General features: G+C 45.4%; 1 long non-coding RNA gene across 2 annotated transcripts in view; it reads right to left on the reverse strand.

Annotated features, from left to right (window-relative positions):
- The window catches only part of LOC137351614 (uncharacterized), a 73,624-nt gene that overhangs the window by 3,826 nt on the left and 48,413 nt on the right, over window positions 1-21,385 (reverse strand). For both annotated transcript variants that reach the window (XR_010969523.1, XR_010969524.1), the window contains exon 3: window positions 1,894-1,970. This is a non-coding gene — a long non-coding RNA (uncharacterized lncRNA). The remainder of the gene's footprint in view (window positions 1-1,893; window positions 1,971-21,385) is intronic.

Genomic DNA, 21,385 nt, shown 5'->3' on the forward strand with positions numbered 1-21,385 from the left:
TGAGGTAGCTGTGGGAGTCAGTGGGCTTATAATGGATATTAGTAGACAACCTATCCCCAGACATGATGACAGAGAAGTCGAGGAAGGGAAAGGAAGTGTCGGAGATGGACCGTGTAAAGGTGAGAGAAGGGTGGAAATTAGAAGCAAAGTTGATAAAGTTTTCCAGTTCGGGGCGGAAGCAGGAAATGGCACCGATACAGTCATCAATGTATTGGAAAAAGTGTTGGGCGAGGGGGCCTGAGTAGGACTGGAACAAAGAATGTTCGACATATTCCACAAAAAGACAGGTATAACTCAGACCCATGCGGGTACCCATAGCAACACCTTTTACTTGAAGGAAGTGAGTGGAGTTGAAGGAGAAGTTGTTCAATGTGAGAAAAAGTTCAGCCAGGCAGAGGATGGTGGTGGTGGATGGGGACTGGTTGGGCCTCTGTTCAAGGAAGAAGTGGAGAGCCCTCAAACTGTCCTGGTGGGGGATGCAGGTGTAGAGAGATTGGATGTCCATAGTGAAGAGGAGGCGGTTGGGGCCAGGAAACTGGAAATTGTCAAAATGACGTAGGGCGTCAGAAGAATCATGGATGTAGGTGGGAAGAGACTGGACCAGCGGAAAAAAGATAGAGTCAAGATAGGAAGAAATAAGTTCAGTGGGGCAGGAGCAGGCTGACACAATGGGTTTGCCAGGACTGTCCTGTTTGTGGATTTTGGGAAGGAGGTAGAAGCGGGCTGAACGGGGTTGTGGGACTATGAGGTTGGAAGCTGTAGAGGGAAGATCTCCAGAGGAGATAAGGTCAGTGAAAGTCCTGTGAACAGTAGCTTGATGTTCGGTGGTGGGGTCATTGTCCAGAGGGAAGTAGGGAGAAGTGTCTGTGAGTTGGCCCTGAGCCTCTGCCCCAAACACTCCTTTCAGGTGAAGCAGCGATTTACTTGTACCTCTTTCAATGTAGTATACTGTATGCGCTGCTCACAATGTGGTCTCCTCTACTTTGGGGAAACCAAATGCAGACTGGGTGACCACTTTGTGGAACACCTCCGCTCAGTTCACAAGCAGGACCCCGAGCTTCCAGTTGCTTGCCATTTCAACACTCCCCCTGCTCCCATGCTCACATCTCTGTCCTGGGCTTGCTGCAGTGTTCCAGTGAACATCAATGCAAGGTTGAGGAACCGCATCTCATTTACCGATTAGGCACACTACAGCCTGCCGGACTGAACATTGCATTTAATAATTTCAGAGCATGGCGGGCCCCCCATTTTACTTTTATTTTTAGTTTTTTTTTCTTTTTTCTTTTTTTAATTTTTTTTGTGCTTATTTTTTTTGTGTGTTTATTTTATTTCATCTTAGTTTGTTCAGTTTGCTCACCCACTGTTTTTTTTTCATGTTTGTACTTGCTGCTGTTCAATTTTCAGTCCGTTAACACCCTATCTGTACTAATGCTTTGCCTTTCAACACAGCATTAACATATTGTTTTCCTTTGCTCCATGACCTTATGGTCAGCTATTCTGTGATCTTGTCCTATCTACACCTTCTCCTTTGTTATCTCTTGCCCCACCCCGGCTTTACTTGCTTATAACCTTTGACATTTCTAATATTTGCCAGTTCTGAAGAAGGGTCACTGACCTGAAACGTTAATTCTGCTTCTTTCTCCACAGATGCTGCCAGACCTGCTGAGTATTTCCAGCATTTTTTGTTTCGATTTCAGATTTCCAGCATCTGCAGTATTTTGATTTTATTATGGAGTATACCAGATCAGCATTGCTAATAGAAGATAATACAAGGTGTTATTCACTTTAATTCACAGAATATAACTAATATTTCACAAGTGTGCAATGTCTTTGTTGGGCACAACAATAATAAAGTTTTAAACACTCTGAAGACATAATCAAGATGATACTTACTGGTGAAACAATCTGTGTATTGTTCCATCGTGTTTTCTAAGATAACCTCTTGATTGAATGGCAATGTGCAGTGAGTTCTGTTAAAAGATCAAAAAAGTAGAACAGTTACCATTTTAAGTAACTATCAAGAGTTCTGACTGCCTACACATCTGAAATAAAATTATTGATAAGCAGTGTTAATTGTTAATTGATACATAGTACAGGCCTGTTTCTATAATGATGTCATCATGATATGGCTTTGTGTGTTTTTATTTTAATCACACAATTGCATTGATAACATTGTATTGATATGTAGTCTATAATGAATTATCTTGTAACTAGTTACAGCATAAATATCAGCTAATGTGCATGAATATGAATATTTTATGAAAGTATTGAGTATGTGCTAGACTGCCCAGCAAACAAGGGCAGTTGCCATCTTAGTAGGTGTTACAGTTGGTATGTTGAACCCTGGAGTCTGCTCCAGCTGAATTCTTTTCACACATTGGGCTGGATTTTACATTGGGCGGACGGGAGCTGGCCACTGATGTAAAAGTCGGTGGCGAAACCACTTCTGCCCGGCCCAGGGAACTGACCCGCATTTTACGGGTCCCCAGGCTTTCATTGTTCCGAGGCGGGACTTCCATCCGCTTGAGGGAGGAAGTCCCGCCTCATTGAGCTGCCGGCCAATCATCAGGTCGGCAGCTCTTAGTCCCAGCAGCACCACCGGGAGCAGTGGTCACTGCTGGGACTGCAGCCCAGCTGTGGACGTGGAGCTAGGAGTACAAGTAAGTTAGGGTTTGCCTCGCCGGGCTAATCGGTCGCACCCTGGCAAGGCAATGATGGTCTTTTGGCAGGGAAGGGGGGGGGGGGGGGGTGTGTCTCAGGTCCTGGGGGTGGTTGGGGAAGCAGTGGCAGCCCTCAATCGGGCACCCTGTTCCCCTTTGTCCAGGCCCCCCGGTGCACTGAGACCATCAGGTTTCACTGGGCGGCCTTTCACGTCTCCCGGATATCCGCTTGTCATGAGTAAAATTCCCGTGGAGGCGGGCGAAGGCCCTTAAGTGGCCACTTAAGGGCCTTGATTGGCCTGGGGGTGGGCGGCCCGTCTCTCGCCCCCTCCCCCCCCCCCCCCACTGGCCAACGTAAAGTGGGGCAGAGGCAGGAGCAGGTCGGGGAGGCCTCCCGAAGCCTCCTACTTAATTTTACGCCACTCCACCCACCCCACCACCATCCGGCTCGCTGTGGTGGCGTAAAATTCTGGCCATTGACTACAAATAACTGTAGGTTTGACCCAGTCCATTTACCATTACAAAATCATTTTGTGTAGGTTCACTAAGAATCACTAATTCATTTGCTATGCCTTGAGCTACAAAATATTAACAAAATCTCTGGCTGTCTAATGTGTGAGCAAGTGTTGTTTATTGTGAGCTAGTGACTAACTAGGCATTTGCTCCCTGGCCATGTGATGTTGAATGCACCACCACTATATCCTAGAAATGTTGCTAGGCTGATTAGGTCAAAGAGAATGTTCATATCAAATGTAGCAGTAAGTATACATCCAATGTCCCCCACTATATGAAAGCAAAGAGTTACTTATCCATATTCCTGTTGGTGTAGATAAATTTTCACACTGTTTTCAGCGAGATTGGGTTTGGCTCCAGGACTTCAGTTTCACAAAAACCTACATTTTGTGACTTCCAAAAATTTCAGAGAGACTCAAATTCTCCTAATGTACTTTTCTACTGTCCGAGATCTCTATGTCCCTTCAATTCTGGCCTCTTGCACATCCTCAATTTTCATCACTTCACCATTGGCTCCCATGGCTTCAGCTGCCTGGGTCCTAATCTCTCGAATTCCCTCCCTAAACCTCTCCATGTCTCTACCTCTCTCTCCTCCTTTAAGATGTTTCTTAAAACCTACCTCTTTGACCAAGCTTTTGGTCATCTACATTTGGTTTCTTGCATTACAACACTTCTGAAGTACTTCATTGGCAGTAAAGCACTTTGAGACATCTGGTGGTGCTAAATAAATACAAGCCTTTCTTTCATTTCTTTACCTGTCATAATATCTCCTTATGTGGCTCAGTTTCGTTTGTTTGATAACACTTTTGTGGGACATGAGACAACATTAAAGGCAAATTATTGCCATTAATATAGTTACTTCAATTTTAATAATTGTTCTCTGTAAAAGTGTGGTACAATAGGTATCATTACTATTACCTTTTACCCTATATCCAGGCAACAACTTAGATGAAGCCTGGGAACACCTGCTTCTCCAATGGTAATTTTCAGGATGTAATACATCCCTGATACACCAGTAGTTTATGTGGACTGACCTTTAAATATCTCCTAACTGAATGGGCCATCTTGTTAATGCAGGGCCTGTAATGGGACCTCTTCTCCTGCTGGCATTTTGCATTCTTACAAAAAGTGCTAGAACACTAGAATATGCAGTCTGAGCATGCTTGATCATTTCGTGTGACTCTTGAAGTTTCCTGCAGTCCTGTATAAGGTAGATAGATTATACAATCCTACAATTGCTAATTACCAATCAGAAAAATACAAAAGGAAACCAGTCTCTTGCAATAGAAGAGGAAATGGAGTGCCAGCTATAGCTTTTGTTATTAAAGTCAGTTGGTTGCAAAGACATACAAGAGCTTAAAATCATATTGGGGGTGAATTTCCTCAATACCTTTTGGTATAGTTTCAGTGCATAACAAGGGCAAGTAAATTTTTATGGCTGTAAAATTGGAAATAGAATAAATGATGTACATTTGTGGAATATGCTCTATTATGCATATATATTTAAACAACATGGAACAGTTCTCCAACAAGACAGATTCCAAAATATTCTACAAGAACTTCAAAAGAAACATTTTTGTGGATTTCTACTAAAGTACCAAAGGACTGCAAGGCACATTTACATCAAGTAAAGCAGGAAGATCTAACTAATGTTTGTTATCATTATCACCAGGGAGGTGGTGGCATTGTGGTAATATCACTGGACTAGTAATCTGGGGACATGGGTTTGAATCCCACCAGGGCAGATGGTGAAATTTGAATTCAATTAATAAACCTGGAATTAAAATCTAGTCCCATGGTGACCATGTAACCATTGGTATACCAGATGGGTTTTTACAACAATGTCCTTTTCCTTTAGGGAAGGAAATCTGCCATTCTTACCTGGTCTGGCCTACATGTGATTCCAGAACCATCGCAATGTGGTTGACTCTTAAAATTGCCCTCTGAAATGGCTGAGCGTGCTACTCAGTTCAAGGGAAATTAGGGATGGGCAATAAATGCTGGCCAAGCCAGTGCCACCCACATCCCACAAAACAAATTTAAAAAAATCATGTAGTCAAATATTTCATTACCTATGAATGTTTACTGATTGTGTATTGAAGACCGAGTCAGGCAGAATATGTCCTTTAGGCAGAGGGCAGGAAGCAAATCTATTACTATGGACAACAGGGCCTGGAATGTCTGGAGTATGTTCCCAGGATAACAGATAGTTAAGTTCTTCTCAAAAATATCAATAAAGGAAATGAGATCTGACCTGATTTAAAAAAAGAACAAAGGTGATTTTAAATAATTGAGAGGGTGAGAAGAAGTAACCATTTGATGAGCCAAGAACAAAAGCCATCAAAAAGGAGTTAAGTGGATTGCTGCGGGCCTATATGTTGATCAAGTTTGATAAAGCTGACGGTTGTCAGGAAGAACGTATCACAAAGAATCCAGAATCTGTTTCAGATGTGCAGCATAATATACCCTAGAAATTCTATCACTTGAGTCCAGGTCTTAGAAAACATCTCCTTGTAATGTGCCAGCGATTACAGTATCAACTGACACAGGCAACTTTAGATTAAGTGCTGTTTGAAGTCTGTAGTGACGTTTTTCACATTATTTACTGATTTTATCTTCCATCACAAGCCTATCTTTTTTTTAGTCACACACCTTAAAACTCAAGAGGTTTATCGTTTGCAGTTGACCAGATGGTTGGGGTGAAATCACAGAAGAAATGTCAACAAAACTGGATCAGACATATTCTCCCGACCGACAAGGAGACAAACCGAAGTCAAGAGGGTGTCTGTTCGCCAGTGTCAGGTAACCTGCACACAAAGAACTGACAGGAAGCTGTTGAAGCTTTTGTTGGATCCCGAGTTTTGAAAAACTGAATTAAATGGTGACTAAACAATTACTTTTAGAAATAAGAGGCTCCAGAAAGTTTGTCAGATACAGTTGCAGCTGCAGCTTTTTAGTGGGGTTGGTACTGCTGGAGGGGTGGGGACTATATGCAGAGGGAGGTTTTGCTTCTGTTTCTTTGTTCCTATAAATTTTTATGACACCATCAATGCTTCTCATTATAAAATTGGCTACCTCTGTAAATTATAAACAAGTTTCAATTCCACCTTTTCAACTTTATTACAGTAAATTAATAAGGGAGTAAAATAAAAAAAAATGATTTATGCTAGTCTAGTGGTGACCATGAAACCATTGTTGATTGTTGTAAAATCCCATCTGGTTCAATAATATCCTTTAGAGAAGGAATCTGCTGTCCTTTCTTGGTCTGGCCTACATGTGACTCCAGACCCACAACAATGTGGTTAACTCTTAAATGCTTCTGAAATGGCCTAGCAAGCCACTCAGTTGTATCAAACCACGACAAAGTCTAAGAAACGGAATGAAACCAGATGAACCACCTGGCATCGACCTAGGCACCGGAAACGACAATGGCAAACCCAGCCCTGTCAACCCTGCAAAGTCCTCCTTACTAACATCTGGGGGCTTGAGCCAAAATTGGGAAAGCTGTCCCACAGACTAGTCAAGCAACTTAGTCATATTCATGGAATCATATCTTGCAGACAATGTCCCAGACACCACCATCACCTTCCCTGGGTATGTCCTGTCCCACCGACAGGACAAACCCACCAGAGGTGGAAACACAGTAGTATACAATCGGGAGGGAGTTGCCCTGGGAGTCCTCAACATTGACTCTGCACCTCATGATGTCTCATGGCATCAGGCTAAACATGGGCAAGGAAACCTCCTGCTGATTACCACCTACCACCCTCCCTCAGCTGATGAATCAGGGCTTCACCATGTTGAACACCAACTGGAAGATGCACTGAGGATGGCAAAGGGACAGAATGTACTCTGGGTGGGGGACTGCAATGTCCATCACCAAGAGTGGCTCAGTAGCACCTAAAGGACATAGCTGCTAGACTGGGTCTACAGCAGGTGGTGAGGGAACCAAGAGGGAAATGCCTACTTGACCTCATCCTCATCAATCTACCTGTCACAATTGCATCTGTCCATGACAGTATTGGTAGGAGTGACCACTGCACAGTCCTTGTGGAGATGAAGCCCCATCTTCACATTGAGGATACCCTCCATCGTGTTGTGTGGCACTACCACAGTTCTAAATGGGATAGATTTCGAATAGATCTAGCAACTCAAAACTGGGCATCCACAAGGTGCTGTGGGCCATCAGCAGCAGCAGAATTGTATTCACCACAATTTGTAACCTCATGACCTGGCATTTCCCCTATTCTACCATTACCACCAAGCCCGGGAACCAACCCTGGCTCAATGAAGAGTATAGGAGGGCATGCCAGGAGCAGCACCAGGCATACCTAAAAATGAGGTGTCAGCCTGGTGAAGCGACAACACAGGACTACTTGCATGTCAAACATTGGAAGCAGTATGCAATAGACAGAGCTAAGAGATCCCACAACCAATGGATCAGATCAAAGCTCTGCAGTCTTGCCACATCCAGTCGTGAATGTTGGTGGACAATTGAACAACTGAAAGGAGGAGGTGGCTCCACCAATATCCCATCCTCAACAATGGGGGAGCCCAACACATCAGGGCAAAAGACAACACTGAGGCATTTGCATCCATCTTCAGCCAGAAGTGCCAAGTGGATGATCCATCTCGACGCCCTCCTGAGGTCCCCAGCATCACAGATGCCAGTCTTCAGCCAATCCGATTCACTCCACGTGATATCAAGAAACGGCTGAAGGCACTGGATACTCCAAAGGCGATGGGCCCTGACACATTCCGGCAATAGTACTGAAGACTTGTGCTCCAGAACTTGCCTCACCACTGGCTAAGCTGTTCCAGTACAGCTACAACACTGTCATCTACCTGGCAATGAGGAAAATTGCCCTGGTATGTCCTGTACACAAAAAGCAGGACAAATCCAACCCAGCCAATTACTTCCCCATCAGTATACTCTAATCATCAGTAAAGTGATGGAAGGTGTCATCGACAGTGCTATCAAGCGGCACTTGCTTAGCAATAACCTGCTCACTGACGCTCAGTTTGGGTTCCGCCAGGGCCACTCAGCTCCTGACCTCATTACAGCCTTGGTCCAAACATGGACAAAAGAGCTGAACTAAGAGGTGAGGTGAGAGTGACTGCCCTTGACATCAAGGTAGCATTTGACCGAGTATGGCATCAAGGAGCCCGAGCAAAACTGGAGTCAATGGGAATCGGAGAAAACTCTCCGCTGGTTGGAGTCATTCCTAGCACAAAGGAAGATGGTTGTGGTTTTTGGAGGTCAACCATCTCAATCCCAGGACATCACTGCAGGAGTTCCATAGGATAGTGTCCTAGGCCCAACCATCTTCAACTGCTTCATCAATGACCTTCCCTCCATCATAAGGTTGGAAGTGGGGATGTTCACTGATGATTGCACAATGGTTAGGACCATGCAACTCCTCAGATACTGAAGCAGCCCATGCCCATATGCAGTGAGACCTGGACAATATCGAGGCTTGGGCTGATAAGAGGCAAGTAACATTTGTGCCGCACAAGAGCCAGGCAATGACCATCTCAAATAAGAGAGAATCTAACCATCTTGCCTTGATGTTCAATGGCATTATGATCACTGAATCCCCCACTATCAACATCCTGGGTTCACCATTAACCAGAAACTAAACTGGACCAGCCACATTAATGCTGTGGCTACAAGAGCAGGTCAGAGGCTGGGAATTCTGTGGCGGGTAACTCACCTCCTATCTCCCCAATGCTTGTGCACCATCTACAAGGCACAAGTTGGGAATGTGATGGAATACTCTCCACTTGCCTGGATGGGTGCAGCTCCAACAACACTCAAGAAGCTTGACACCTTTCCAGGACAAAGCCGCCTGCTTGATTGGCACCCTATCCACCACCTTCAACATTCACTCCCTCCTTTACTGATGCACAGTGGCAGCAGTGTGCACCATATACAAGATGCACTGCAGCAACTCACCAAGGCTCCTTCGACAGCACCTTCCAAATCCGCAACCTCTAACACCTAGAAGGACAAGGGCAACAGATGCATGGGAACACCAGCACCTGCAAGCCACACACCATCCTGACTTGGAACTATAATCGCTGTTCCTTCACTGTTGCTGGGTCAAGATCTTGGAATTCCCTTCCTCACAGCACTGTTGGTGTACCTACACCCCAAGCACTGAAGCGCTTAAAGAAGGCAGCTCACCACCACCTTTTCATGGGCAATTAGGGATGGGCAATAAATGCTGGCCTAACCCATGATGCCCACAACCACGAACAAATTTAAAAAAATACAAGCCCTGACCCCAAGGAAAACCCTTCCCTAGTTACGCCCAAAAACCCGAAAAGGATAAAAGGTGGGTGGGCAATAGGAGCCCGAGCAGCCATGGGCGAGAAGGCAAAGCTGGACAAAGAGCTGGCCCTCCTCAGGCCAAAAAGGATGGTGCTGAGAGCAGGAGTGACGCCCAAAAACCTGTGTGTTTCCATTGTAATAACGCAGGTCACCTTTGAGCTGACTGCTGAAAGTTACAGGGAAAATCTGCAGCATCAATCAGGGCACACCAGACCAGTGCAGGAAAAGGGGCCCTGATGGAAAGCAAAGCAGACCAGGCTGTGGCTTTAACTGCGGCAGTAAGACCTAGTAAACCTACTGCTGTGAGTGCGGGAAAACGTAACAAAATCCCTGTAAGTTACCAGGATTTTGTGTCCCAAGGAAAAGTGACCCCATACCCCTTCAATGAGGCAAGCAAGCCCATAGGCAAACTTAGGGATACAGGAGCCACCCAATCCCTTCTGCTGGGAAAAGGTATGACCTTTCCCCCTGAGAGTGCATTGAATGCTAGAGTGCTAGTGAATGGTATGGAAGAGCGGTATATGCCTATACCTTTATATCGGGTACACCTAGAGTGCGACCTTGTTTCAGGACCATTAACCGTGAGGTTTGTCCCTGGTTTACCTGTGGATGGGTCGACCTGCTCCTGGGTAATGATATGGCGGGGGCAAAGGTGGCAGCTTCCCCAGTGGTTTCAGAGAAACTGAAGGAGGTCAGGCAGACAGGGCAGTTGCAGGAGAAGGTCCCCGGCCTTTTCCCTGACTGTGTGGTGACTAGGTCCATGGCCAAACAATCTCCATCAGAGGAGGCTGAACTGGCACTGCAGACAGATGACCCTACTATCTGGTTATCTGAAACCTTCTTGGGCAGTTAGAGGACCCAAAGGAAATGTTAAACATGTCTTGCTTGGTTGAGGCTCAGCAAGCCGACTCACTATTAAAAAAAGTTAGCACAGACTGCCCAAACCGAAGTCAAAGCAGAGGGATTCCTAGAGTGCTACAGGAAGATGGTTGTGGTTGTTGGAGGTCAATCATCTGAGCTCCAGGATATCACTGCAGGAGTTCCTCAGGATAGTGTCCTAGGACCAAACATCTTCAGCTGCTTCATCAATGACCTTCCTTCAATCATAAGGTTAGAAGTGGGGATGTTCACTGATGATTGCACAATGTTCAGCACCATTCGTGACTCCTCAGATACTGAAGCAGTCCGTGTAGAAATGCAGCAAGACCTGGACAATATCCAGGCTTGGGCTGATAAGTGGCAAGTAACATTCGCGCCACACAAGTGCCAGGCAATGACCATCTCCAACAAGAGAGAATCTAACCATCTCCCCTTGACATTCAACGGCATTACCATCGCTGAATTCCCCACTATCAACATCCTAGGGGCTATCATTGACCAGAAACTGAACTGGAGTAGCCATATAAATACCGTGGCTACAAGAGCAGGTCAGAGGCTAGGAATCCTGAGGCGAGTAACTCACCTCCTGACTCCCCAAAGCCTGTCCACCATCTACAAGGCACAAGTCAGGAGTGTGATGGAATACTCCCCAATGCCTGGATGGGTGCAGCTCCAACAACACTTAAGAAGCTCAACACCATCCAGAACAAAGCAGCCCGCTTGATAGGCACCCCATCTACAAACATTCACACCCTCCACCACCGATGCACAGTGGCAGCAGGGTGTACCATCTACAAGATGCACTGCAGCAATGCACCAAGGCTCCTTAGACAGCACCTTCCAAACCCACGACCTCTACCAACTAGAAGGACAAGGGCAGCACATACATGGGAACACCACCACCTGCAAGTTCCCCTCCAAGTCACACACCATCCAGACTTGGAACTATACCGCCGTTCCTTCACTGTCGCTGGGTCAAAATCCTGGAATTCCCTTCCTAACAGCACTGTGGGTGTACCTACCCCACGTGGACTGCAGCGGTTCAAGAAGGCAGCTCACCACCACCTTCTCAAGGGCAATTAGGGGATGGCAATAAAGGCTGGCCTGGCCAGCGACGCCCACATCCCATAAATGAACAAAAAAAAAAATTTAAAGAATGAGGTGCTGATGAGGAAATGCAGACCTCCTCACACACCTGCAGACAAAGAGTGGACAGTGCTTCAACAGATAGCGGTGCCGCCAAGGTACCATAAGGAAATATTATGAATAGCCCAATAGTCCAAAGGTTGGGCATGTCGGTGTACGAAAAACCCAAGCCCACATAAGACAGCATTTTGACTGACCAAAACTCTGCAGAGATATGGTGGAGTTCTGTAAAACTTGCCACATGTGCCAGGTTGTGGGGAAGCTCCAAACTGCATTAAAACCTGCACCCCTAGGGACTACCAGTATCTTCTCACCATTATGAATGCAGCTACCCGATTCCCAGAGGCCATTCCCCCAAGAACAATCTCTGCCAAGGTAGTGGGGGAGGGACTAACCCAATTCTTTACCCGATATGGGCTGCCTGCCAAGATCCAGACGGATCAGGGCACAAATATCATGTCTGGGATCTTTCAAAAAGTCACAGGTAATCTGGGCATAACCCAGTTAAAGTCTTCAGCCTACTACCCACAGTCAAAAGGGGTTTTGGAACGGTACCACCAGACCCTAAAGATAATGATCAGGGCACACTGCTACGAGTACTCCCATAACTGGGACAAAGGGCTGGGATGCCACCAGGGACTCACCCAATATATCATAGAGTCATACAGCACAGAAACAGCCGGCTTTAGTCCCTTTGAATTAGTTTATGGACACGAGGTGAGGGGTCCTCTTAAATTAATTAAAGAGAGGTTTTTGGGACACAGGGATGAGCCTTCCATGTTAGACTACATCTCCACGTTCCGGGAGTGGCTCATGATAGCCTGTGCAGTGGCTCAGAAGCACCTAAAAATCTCCCAGACAGCTATGAAAAGGCAGGCAGATAAATGTGCCAAGGCCAGAACATTTCAGCCCAGACATCATGTATTAGTACAACTCCCAATTCAGAATGAACCCCTAAAAGCATGGTTCAGTGGCTACAGACAAAGACTCGGGGAAGAAAGCCACCTACATCACTGCCTCCAAGAAAAACCTGAACCAGGTGGGGCCAGCTGCAAAATATTGCTACCAGCCAGAGACTTCGGAACCACAACTACAGCTGGAAAACAACTGACTTACCAGACACCACAGACTGTATTTTTTTTTTACTTGTTCTGAACTCTAATCCAACCTAAACTATATCTCATTACTGTGTAATCTATTTGCATGTGTGTGTGATTCTCATGTGTGTGTGTGCGAACGAACGTGTAGTGTAATTTATTATTATATCTAGATCGGGCTTAGATTTTTAAGGATAATAAACTCACCTCTTTCTTGTTTAAACTCAAGAAAACTTGTCCAATTGGTTCTTTTATGATCACAACAAAGGCAAAAGGTAAACACTCACTGAAGTAGTAAGCACAGCCAATGTTTAAAAGAAATAAACCCCGTTGCGGTTAAACAAAGGGAAAGGATAAGAGGGGAATCTTGCGACCCCTCTTCACCTGGCCATAACATTAGATTTAGCTATATCAAATGGTGTATAACGTGGGAAAATGTGAACTTGTCCACTTTGGCAGGAACAGTAGAAAAGCAAAATATTATTTAAATGGAGAAAGACTACAAAACACTGCGGTACAGAGGGACCTGTTACACGAATCACAAAAAGTTGAATGCAGGTGATTAGGAAGGAAAATGGAATGTTGTCATTTATTGCAAAGGGGATAGGACATAAAAGTTGGGAAGTTTTGCTACAGCTGTACAGGGCCTCGGTGAGACTGTGTACAGTTTTGGTCTCCTTAGTTAAGAAAGGATAAAATTGCATTAGAAGCAGTTCAGAGAAGATTCACTCGACTGATTCCTGGGATGAAGGAGTTATGAGGAAAGGTTGGCCCGGTGGGCCTATACCCAATGGAGTTTAGAAGAATGAGAGGTGATCTTATTGAACCATATAAGATCCTGAGGGGTCTTGATAAGGTGGATGCTGTAAGGATGTTTCCACTTGTGGGCGAGACTAGAACTAGGGGATACAGTTAAAAATAAAGGGTCTCCTATTTAAGATGGAGATGAGGGTTATTAGCTGTGAAATTCGCTTCTTCTGAGATAAGTGGAGGCTAGGTCATTGAATATATTCAAGACTGAGTTAGATTCTTGATAGACAAGGGAGTCAAGTATTATGAGGGGGCAGACAGGAAAGTGGAGTTGAAGCCACATTCAGATCAGCCATGATCTTATCAAATGGTGGGGCAGGCTCAAGGGACCGAACAGCCTACTCCTGCTCCAAATTCGTATGTTTGTAAATGAAATCTGACAGATACAGGAACATATCCTCGTTGCATCTAGATCTTCCTGGAATTTATTTTTTCATCTAAGGTCCATATGCCCACACATTATTAACATCATTTGTGAGCTGATGACTGGTTCCCCCAACACCTTCATTCTTATAAGGATAGTGAAGAGGACCCCCCTGCCGTGAGGATAATGGCTCTCCAAACAGAACCACAGCCATTAATAACTACTTTCTGTCTGCAGGAATGGAACCAATTTAACCCAAAAGCTGCTCGGCCATCCGACAAGAGTCAACTTTATTTAATACCCTTTTGGGGAACCTTATCAAAGGCTTTTTGAAGTCAAGATACACAGGCCGAGAAATTCAACTTCCACTCGAAACGGGTGCCATGTTGACATCGTAGCTGATTCGCCCACCCATGCTTGCCAGAGTGATGCCTGAACCAAAAAGCAGGTTCATTCATTTAAATGTAGCAAGCTGGGGGCACCAAATGGGCATCCCTCTATGACTTACCGGTTATGGGAGGACGAGCAATTGGTCAGCTCCTTCGGTCAGCCAGCTGGCAGGTCACGTCTGGGGTTGGAGGTGATCTGCAGTGAGTGTGCTAGAGTGCCCATGGAAAACATTACAGTTAAATAGAGGATGAATCGCTGAGCCTTTTTAAAAAACTATTCACTACTGCACATTTATAAATAAACAGTATTACTGAACATAGGAAATAAGAGTAGGCCATTTGGCCCCTTGAGCCTGCTCTGCCATTCAGCTAGATCATGGCTGATCTTTTACCTCAATGCCATTTTCCCGCATTATCCCCATATCCCTTGATACCTTTAGCATCTAGAAATCTATCGATCTCTGTCTTGAATATACTCAATGACTGAGCCTCCACAGCCCTATGGGGTAGTGAATTCCAAAAGATTCACCACCCTCTGAGTGAAGAAATTATACGTGGCTGTATCAATTATATCCTGCACATTAGTTCTTTTCTAGAAGACTCTGACTCTTCCTGGGGTATGGTTGCCTGGTGCTTGCAGCCCTGCACATTTTTGCTCAAATACCCATACTTCATGTGTAAACCAAGGCACTAAATGTTGACAGTCTATTCAACAGTGTCTCATCATTGCACAATCCTGGCCTCACCCTATATCATACATTTGCATCTTTCAACAAGAACTATTGCAACTACAACCATGACCTATCTCTGTCCTCCTAGGCTGACATTTCAGCCTAGTGGCTCAGTCTGCCATATTAGGTAAATGTAAAAGATCAAGAGCACAGGAGTTCTCCCCAGTATCCTGGTCAATATTTATCCCCCAATCAAGATCACTAAAATAGATTATCTGGTCATTAACCCATTGCTGTTTGTGGAATCTTGCTATGTGTAGAATTTGCTGCCGCGTTTCCTACAATACAATGGTAACTACATTTCAAAAGTATTTCATTGACTGTGAAGTGCTTAGGACATTATGAGGTTGTGAAAGACGCTAAATAAATGCAAATCCTTTCTCTATTGCTCCCCTACTTAGTTCAGTGCCAATAAGGCTGATGTAGCACTCCTATTACTGCCCTAGCTAAGATCAGTTCACTCAGCTCAGTCCAAGGCTCAAACCTAACAAATTCCTAGTCTGCATGCCTCATTATCATAAGGCAGATCATTTACTCCAGATATATAAACCATGACAGTTCTTTGACAAAAATGAAAGGTTCATCATTCACAAGTGCTGCAGGTATGTGTTATAACAATCTTGCAAATGTGAAATAAACCTTGAACATCTTTGCAGATTATATATTCAGTTTATTTCTGCCAGCTCACCTCTGCCAAAATCTTAAGTGCAACTTTCCTTGGGCAAGTCTTTAAATAAAGTTTAGAACAATATGCCCAGCTGAAGAGTACCAAGAATACATCAAATACATGTGTTATCACTTGTATCCTTGGGTGTCAACGGATCCATCCACAGAATAAATCGACCTTAAATCCCATTACCAATATAATGTATATGGTAAAGAACTCACCACTCATTAACAATCCTGGTGCAGGATTTTGTGTGGCCATCGAAGACAGAAATGGTGGCTTGAGAGAGAGGAGGGGCGGAGAATCACAACGCTGCGTCCATCCAGAAAGTTGGCGTTGTGACATCAGAAGCGGATTTTGTCAGTGGTGGGAGGCACAATGGTGGCACTGTTGCTGCAATGTGACGGGAACCTATTTTAAATTGCTGAAATGCTGATTTAAATGTATTTAAATATCATTAAAAGCGATTTAATGATCGATGAGTGATTCCATGAACACTCATGTGCCTCCGGATTCACGACCAGTGAAACCTGGCAGCACAAAGGCTAGAGGGCACATTGATGTAACAAGTAGGCAGCCTTGAGCACTGCTGCATTGGGTATGAGGGGGGTTTGGAGACCATTGTAGGAGTGTGTTACTGCAGGCTCTGCAAAGGGGGTCCGGGGTACTGGGGGCTCTGCAAGGGGGAGAAATGTGCATTTGGATGGGGGTGGGGGGTCAGTATGGGGTTGGCACACTGCTTGTGTGATGCATCTGCTTGCTCACATTGCTGGAACAGAGGGTGGCCATCATCAAGGTTGGGTTCTGGGGTCCATGAGTACTCCACTGACAGAATTGGAACATCCTCAGGTACCAAGGCAGGAGACCAGAAGGGTATAGCAATGCGCGAAGGAGGCAAGAGACAGTCTCACAATGACTCGTTCACAACCATCCTGGGGTCCACTCACAGAGAACGAAATAAAGGCTCACCCTAATGCCTGAACACATTGGCATGTTAATGAGGATTGTGGTCAGACTGGCATAGCCCTAAGGGTGAGGTTTACATCTCACAATTAAGGCAGAATGGTACATGGGTTTCAGACAATGAAACGTAATGATTTGAACAAAGAAGCTTTTAATTATTTAACACAAAATGTATATTCTATACCCGTGACATCCAAAGTGTGGCTATGTGCTCTTTTCAATCTGCATGCGGGTGCTCCTATGAGATATGATCCTGGAGGCAGCAGTTGTGCTGGAGGCAGGCTGCTGATCAGGCTGTCCTTTGGCTGTGATGACTTTGGCGAGCGTCCTCTAGCTGTCTGAGGCCTGAAAGGCCCCGGCTGCCTGGGGGTGTCCGGGACTGGTGCAGGACTTTCCTCAGGCAACGTGGCTGCTCAAGCTGGGCTCACTCGCGGAGGGGCTGAGGAGTCTGTTGCCACACTCAGAGTGCCCTGAGGGAAGTCCCCAGATCTGAATGGCAGCCTCTCCTCCTCCCCTTGAAGGCTCTCTTGTGCCTCCCTGCTCACCAGAGAAGGACCAAGAGCTGTAGAAGCATCTGGGCTCCTGTTTCTTCTCCTGCCTTGCCATGCTGCATTGAGCTCATGGCTATGGGGATGGCGTGCGAGTTTGCATGAATCTGTGGGATCTGGCTCTTCATGAGGGTCACCAACCTCTTGATGAAAGAAGCCATGTGCTCATTGGTTTGGGAAATGGCAGCAGTCATGGCATGAATGGACTCCTCCATCGTCTGGTTATGGCTGCGCATGACCTCTTGCATCTCCGCCAGAATTTGCCTATTCCTCTCTGCAACTCCAGCACGTCCTGTTCTGTCAACACCAGAGGCTCGTCATCATCCTGGGGCTCAGCATTGGCCTGGCCACCCACAGTCCACCGACTGCCAGAGACCATGGCTGTCTCAGCCTCCGCTAGCTGCTCGTGCACGCGTATGTGGTGCTCTCACCAGCTTGTGACCCTGATTCTAAAGCTGAGTGGTTACCCACTGAGGTGAAAGTATCTGCAAGAGTGGAGGGTGCAAGAACGTCATGGGACGGTGCATCCTCTGAGTGGACCTCCTCCTCAGAGTGGAGGACTGTCCCCCAGTGGTTGGAAACCCCTTCGAATGGCTACTTGCATGAGAGAATACAAACATATGTGAGTTAGGCAGTGCAGTTCTCCTGATGCCTGTCACAGGTTATGCGGGTCTCCAGCATTGATGCACACGGCAACGGGAGACAATCCTCACTCTCTCGCGTAGGGCCTCCAATCTCGCCGTCAGCTATTGAGCGGCCACCCTGGGTGTCTGCAAGATCCAAGTCCTCTTACTCAGCAAAGATAAGTGGACATAGATCTGGGAGTCCTCCACTTGTCTGGGCAATCTCCCTCCTATTATGGGCGCTCTTGTCCTGCAAGAGGAAGGATGGAGTTGGTAGATAAAGGCACAGAGATCAACATGACAGTTCAGCTCATCTCAGCCCCTCATCCCCTATTGGGGAATGTAATGCTGACACTCGCTGTTATGGGAGTTAAGGGGTTGGGGGTGGGGGTGAGCTATGAAGGAAACTGCCTGTGGCCGTGAGACAACCATGCATCTCTAAGAAGAGACAGAGCCCTAGCCACTCAGCCAGCGTTCCAGCGCTGCTATCCCTCTCCATGTCATGCAACCTCCCCTGTAGTGACATGCAATCCTCAACAAGGTGACTGGTATGGAGCAAAACGCAGTAAGTCATTGACCTTTTCCTGTACTGGACCCAGTTGCGCTGGGTGACTGCATGACTGCTAACCTCCTCTGCGATCTCCACCCAGGCTTGCTTGGTTAGGTGGGAGGACCACTTCTTGCCATCACAGGGCAAGAGAACCTCTCACCTTTTCTCTGCAGGGAGGCATCACTGAACTGCGAGGCCACCCTGTGTCTTTCTCGGTCATCGTCGTCTGCCCTCCTCAGAGGGTAGGGGGATACAGGACCCAGTCAGACGAAGTTGTAGGATGCACCAAGCTGACAATGTATCCAGGACAGGAGCTGGGCTGGCAGGTCTTTAAATATGGCTGCAGCACCTGCTCCTGAGTCATCTGAGGCCATAATCAATGACTCACCTCCTGCCACGCGATTGAGGGTAACCGGTGCCTCCCCTATGCAAAATGTACCTCTGCCGTGTAACTGCCCACGAGATGGACAGGAAGGGTGTCGTTTACCAGGCGGCGGGCTCATTAAATTCAACGTGCATACTTTCCTTAAAACATCATCTTTCAGCAGCTTAATTATGCCGAAATTCTCCTCCAGAGGGCAGTATTACACTAACCTATGAAAGTTCATGTTGGACTTTAATGGGGAAAATGACTGACCATAACGTCGCAGCACAGCAATTCTACAACCTCACTAAGGATATTTTCAGATCCATCTTGGCAGGGACAGAGTGACAGACACGCATGGTGGCTCCACCTGTTTTTCCAGTAGGAAAACGAATGAAGTTTCCCTAATAGACAGATTAGCTCCTGGAAACCATTTCTGGAACAAGATTTTTCCACAAAGCCTATGACTGGGCATGGAGGTGAGGACTGCAGTGCCAGCTGTATCTCCCACAATGGAGATACCTTTCGCAGTCCAAGTGAGTATTTGTCATGCATTTTCATTTTAAACTCAAATTCTTCTAACAACAAATGACCGGAGAGAGCAGTGGAAATGGAAAAGCACTGTTCATCATTACTCAGCATTTTCTGCACCAGTATTTCAAAACAGCTTTAAATAATACAAATACCTACAATTCAGCATGTATTTGACTTACACAGTGTGCTCAGCCCACATGCTAAGTTCTAGTTCACTCTCAGTCCCCCTGGCTGGTTCAAAAATGTAGGAATTTTATATTGCTAGATATTTGGGAGCATTCAGCTTGTCTAATTATCCATAACTGACCTCTGAGCTTTAATTGTAAATTAATGTTAATTGTAAATGTTCAATTGCAACGAATGAGTAAAAGGGGGAAAATATAAGACATGTAGTACAACACTGGGGTAGATCTTGACTTTGTATGATAGTGTAAAATGAGTGATAGTGAATGGGCAGTCCATGTTATGTCTCTCCCAATTCTTATTTATATTAAAGTGAGTGAAAATAACAATGAAGAGTGATGTAAAACAGGTTGCTGACTTGCTATCACCTATTCACACTATTGCACAAGGTCAAAGTCTACCCTATCTATAGAGTGTCATGCAGGCCCCCACCTGCCAAGAATGAGGCACATTAATTTTGCCACATGGACATTGAATTTCAAGTTGTTGCTGGGAACAAGAGAAGGCCTGTGACAAGAGGGTTGCCAGGCCCCTGGCTGGAAAGACATTTTTGCATATTAACAGACAATGTTTGGAACAAAGGAGCTATCCCCTGCTCCAATACAATCCACAAACAGACGTGGTTGGACCAGTTAGTCACCTGACTAACCTGCTTGGCAGTCTGGGTTTTTTCTGAATTGTAGAGTTTGAACCGAGAGCCTGCAGAAAGCAGAATGCTCCTGGACTGAAGCAGACCTCATCTCCAGCCTGTCTGCTCCCATCTCTTTCTCATAAGCCTTTGAATCCACTGAAGACATATAGAGAAAAGTCTGCTACAGCAAACAAGGTTTAAGAATACCAGGCCCCAAGGAAAGGCGAGATCTACCTACAATCAAGGACTCTACAGTGAGCTTGAAGATCCATTGGAAAAACTCTTCAGATATTGCCTCAAACTTTTCGACTTTATTGCTTCTGCTCTGTTCTGTCTCTATCTGCATGTATCGTGTATGCATGCTAGCGTGGGCGCGTCATGTATCCGTAGGCATCAACCGAATTAGAGTTTAAGTTTAATAAATTTCAATCTTTCTTCTTTAAACCTAAGAACACCTGTGTGTGTGTTGATTTCTTTGCCTTATAATTGGAAAGCGGTGAACAAGGATTCACCAAGAGGGAGCTAAAAACACGGTGTGTTTAAATTAAAACCTTGTTACAGTAAGACCAGGTGAAGGTTGAAAGGGAACCCTAGACCTCTTTCTCACCTGGTCGTAACAAAATTCTAAATTTTTTTTGTGCTTGAACACAAAAATCAAGGCCGACACTCCAGTGCAGTACTGAGGAAGCACTGCGCTGTTGGAGGTGGCATCTTGCGGATGAGATATTAAACTGAGGCCCATCTGCTTGTTCAAGTGGATGTAAAAGCTCCCATAGCACTATTTCATGGAAGAGTATGCGAGTTATCCCTGATACCCTGGCCAGTATTTATCCCTCAATCGACATACAAAAACAGATTATCTGTTCATTATTACATTGCTGTTTGTAGGAGTTTGCTCTGCGCATACTGGTTGCTGCGTTTCCTACATTAAAATAGTGACTACACTTCAAAGAGTACTTCATTGGCTGTAAAGCACTTGGAGATATCAGGTGGTTGTGAAAATTGCTATATAAATGTAAGTCTTTCTTTTCAGTTTTTCATGTGTCTGTCTGAGTGGCTCATGTGCAAGCTTTTCGATTGTTTTCAAAGTAGATATAATGAACCAATCAATTAGATACAAATGTAAAAGTATCAACTCTCTTTTTAGTTATTTGATTTTCACAGCAGAAGTACTAGACCAATCAGATATTGTGAAAAAGAAATTCAGCTGTCCTGTAAATGTACATGAGAAGTAAGCTCTCATTTACCTTTATATGACCGGCCAGCATATCCTATTGCCACCGTACGTGTCCTTCAGGTTTGCTCCATTCTTTTCCAGAAAGAGTACAATTCAACAGGTGACAGCTGTACCGTGACCAAGAAGCTGTCCAACATGTGTGACCTATTGAGTGAATGTTGG

The sequence above is a fragment of the Heterodontus francisci genome, chromosome 36 (genome assembly GCF_036365525.1).
Source record: "Heterodontus francisci isolate sHetFra1 chromosome 36, sHetFra1.hap1, whole genome shotgun sequence".
In the NCBI taxonomy this organism is placed as follows: domain Eukaryota; kingdom Metazoa; phylum Chordata; class Chondrichthyes; order Heterodontiformes; family Heterodontidae; genus Heterodontus; species Heterodontus francisci.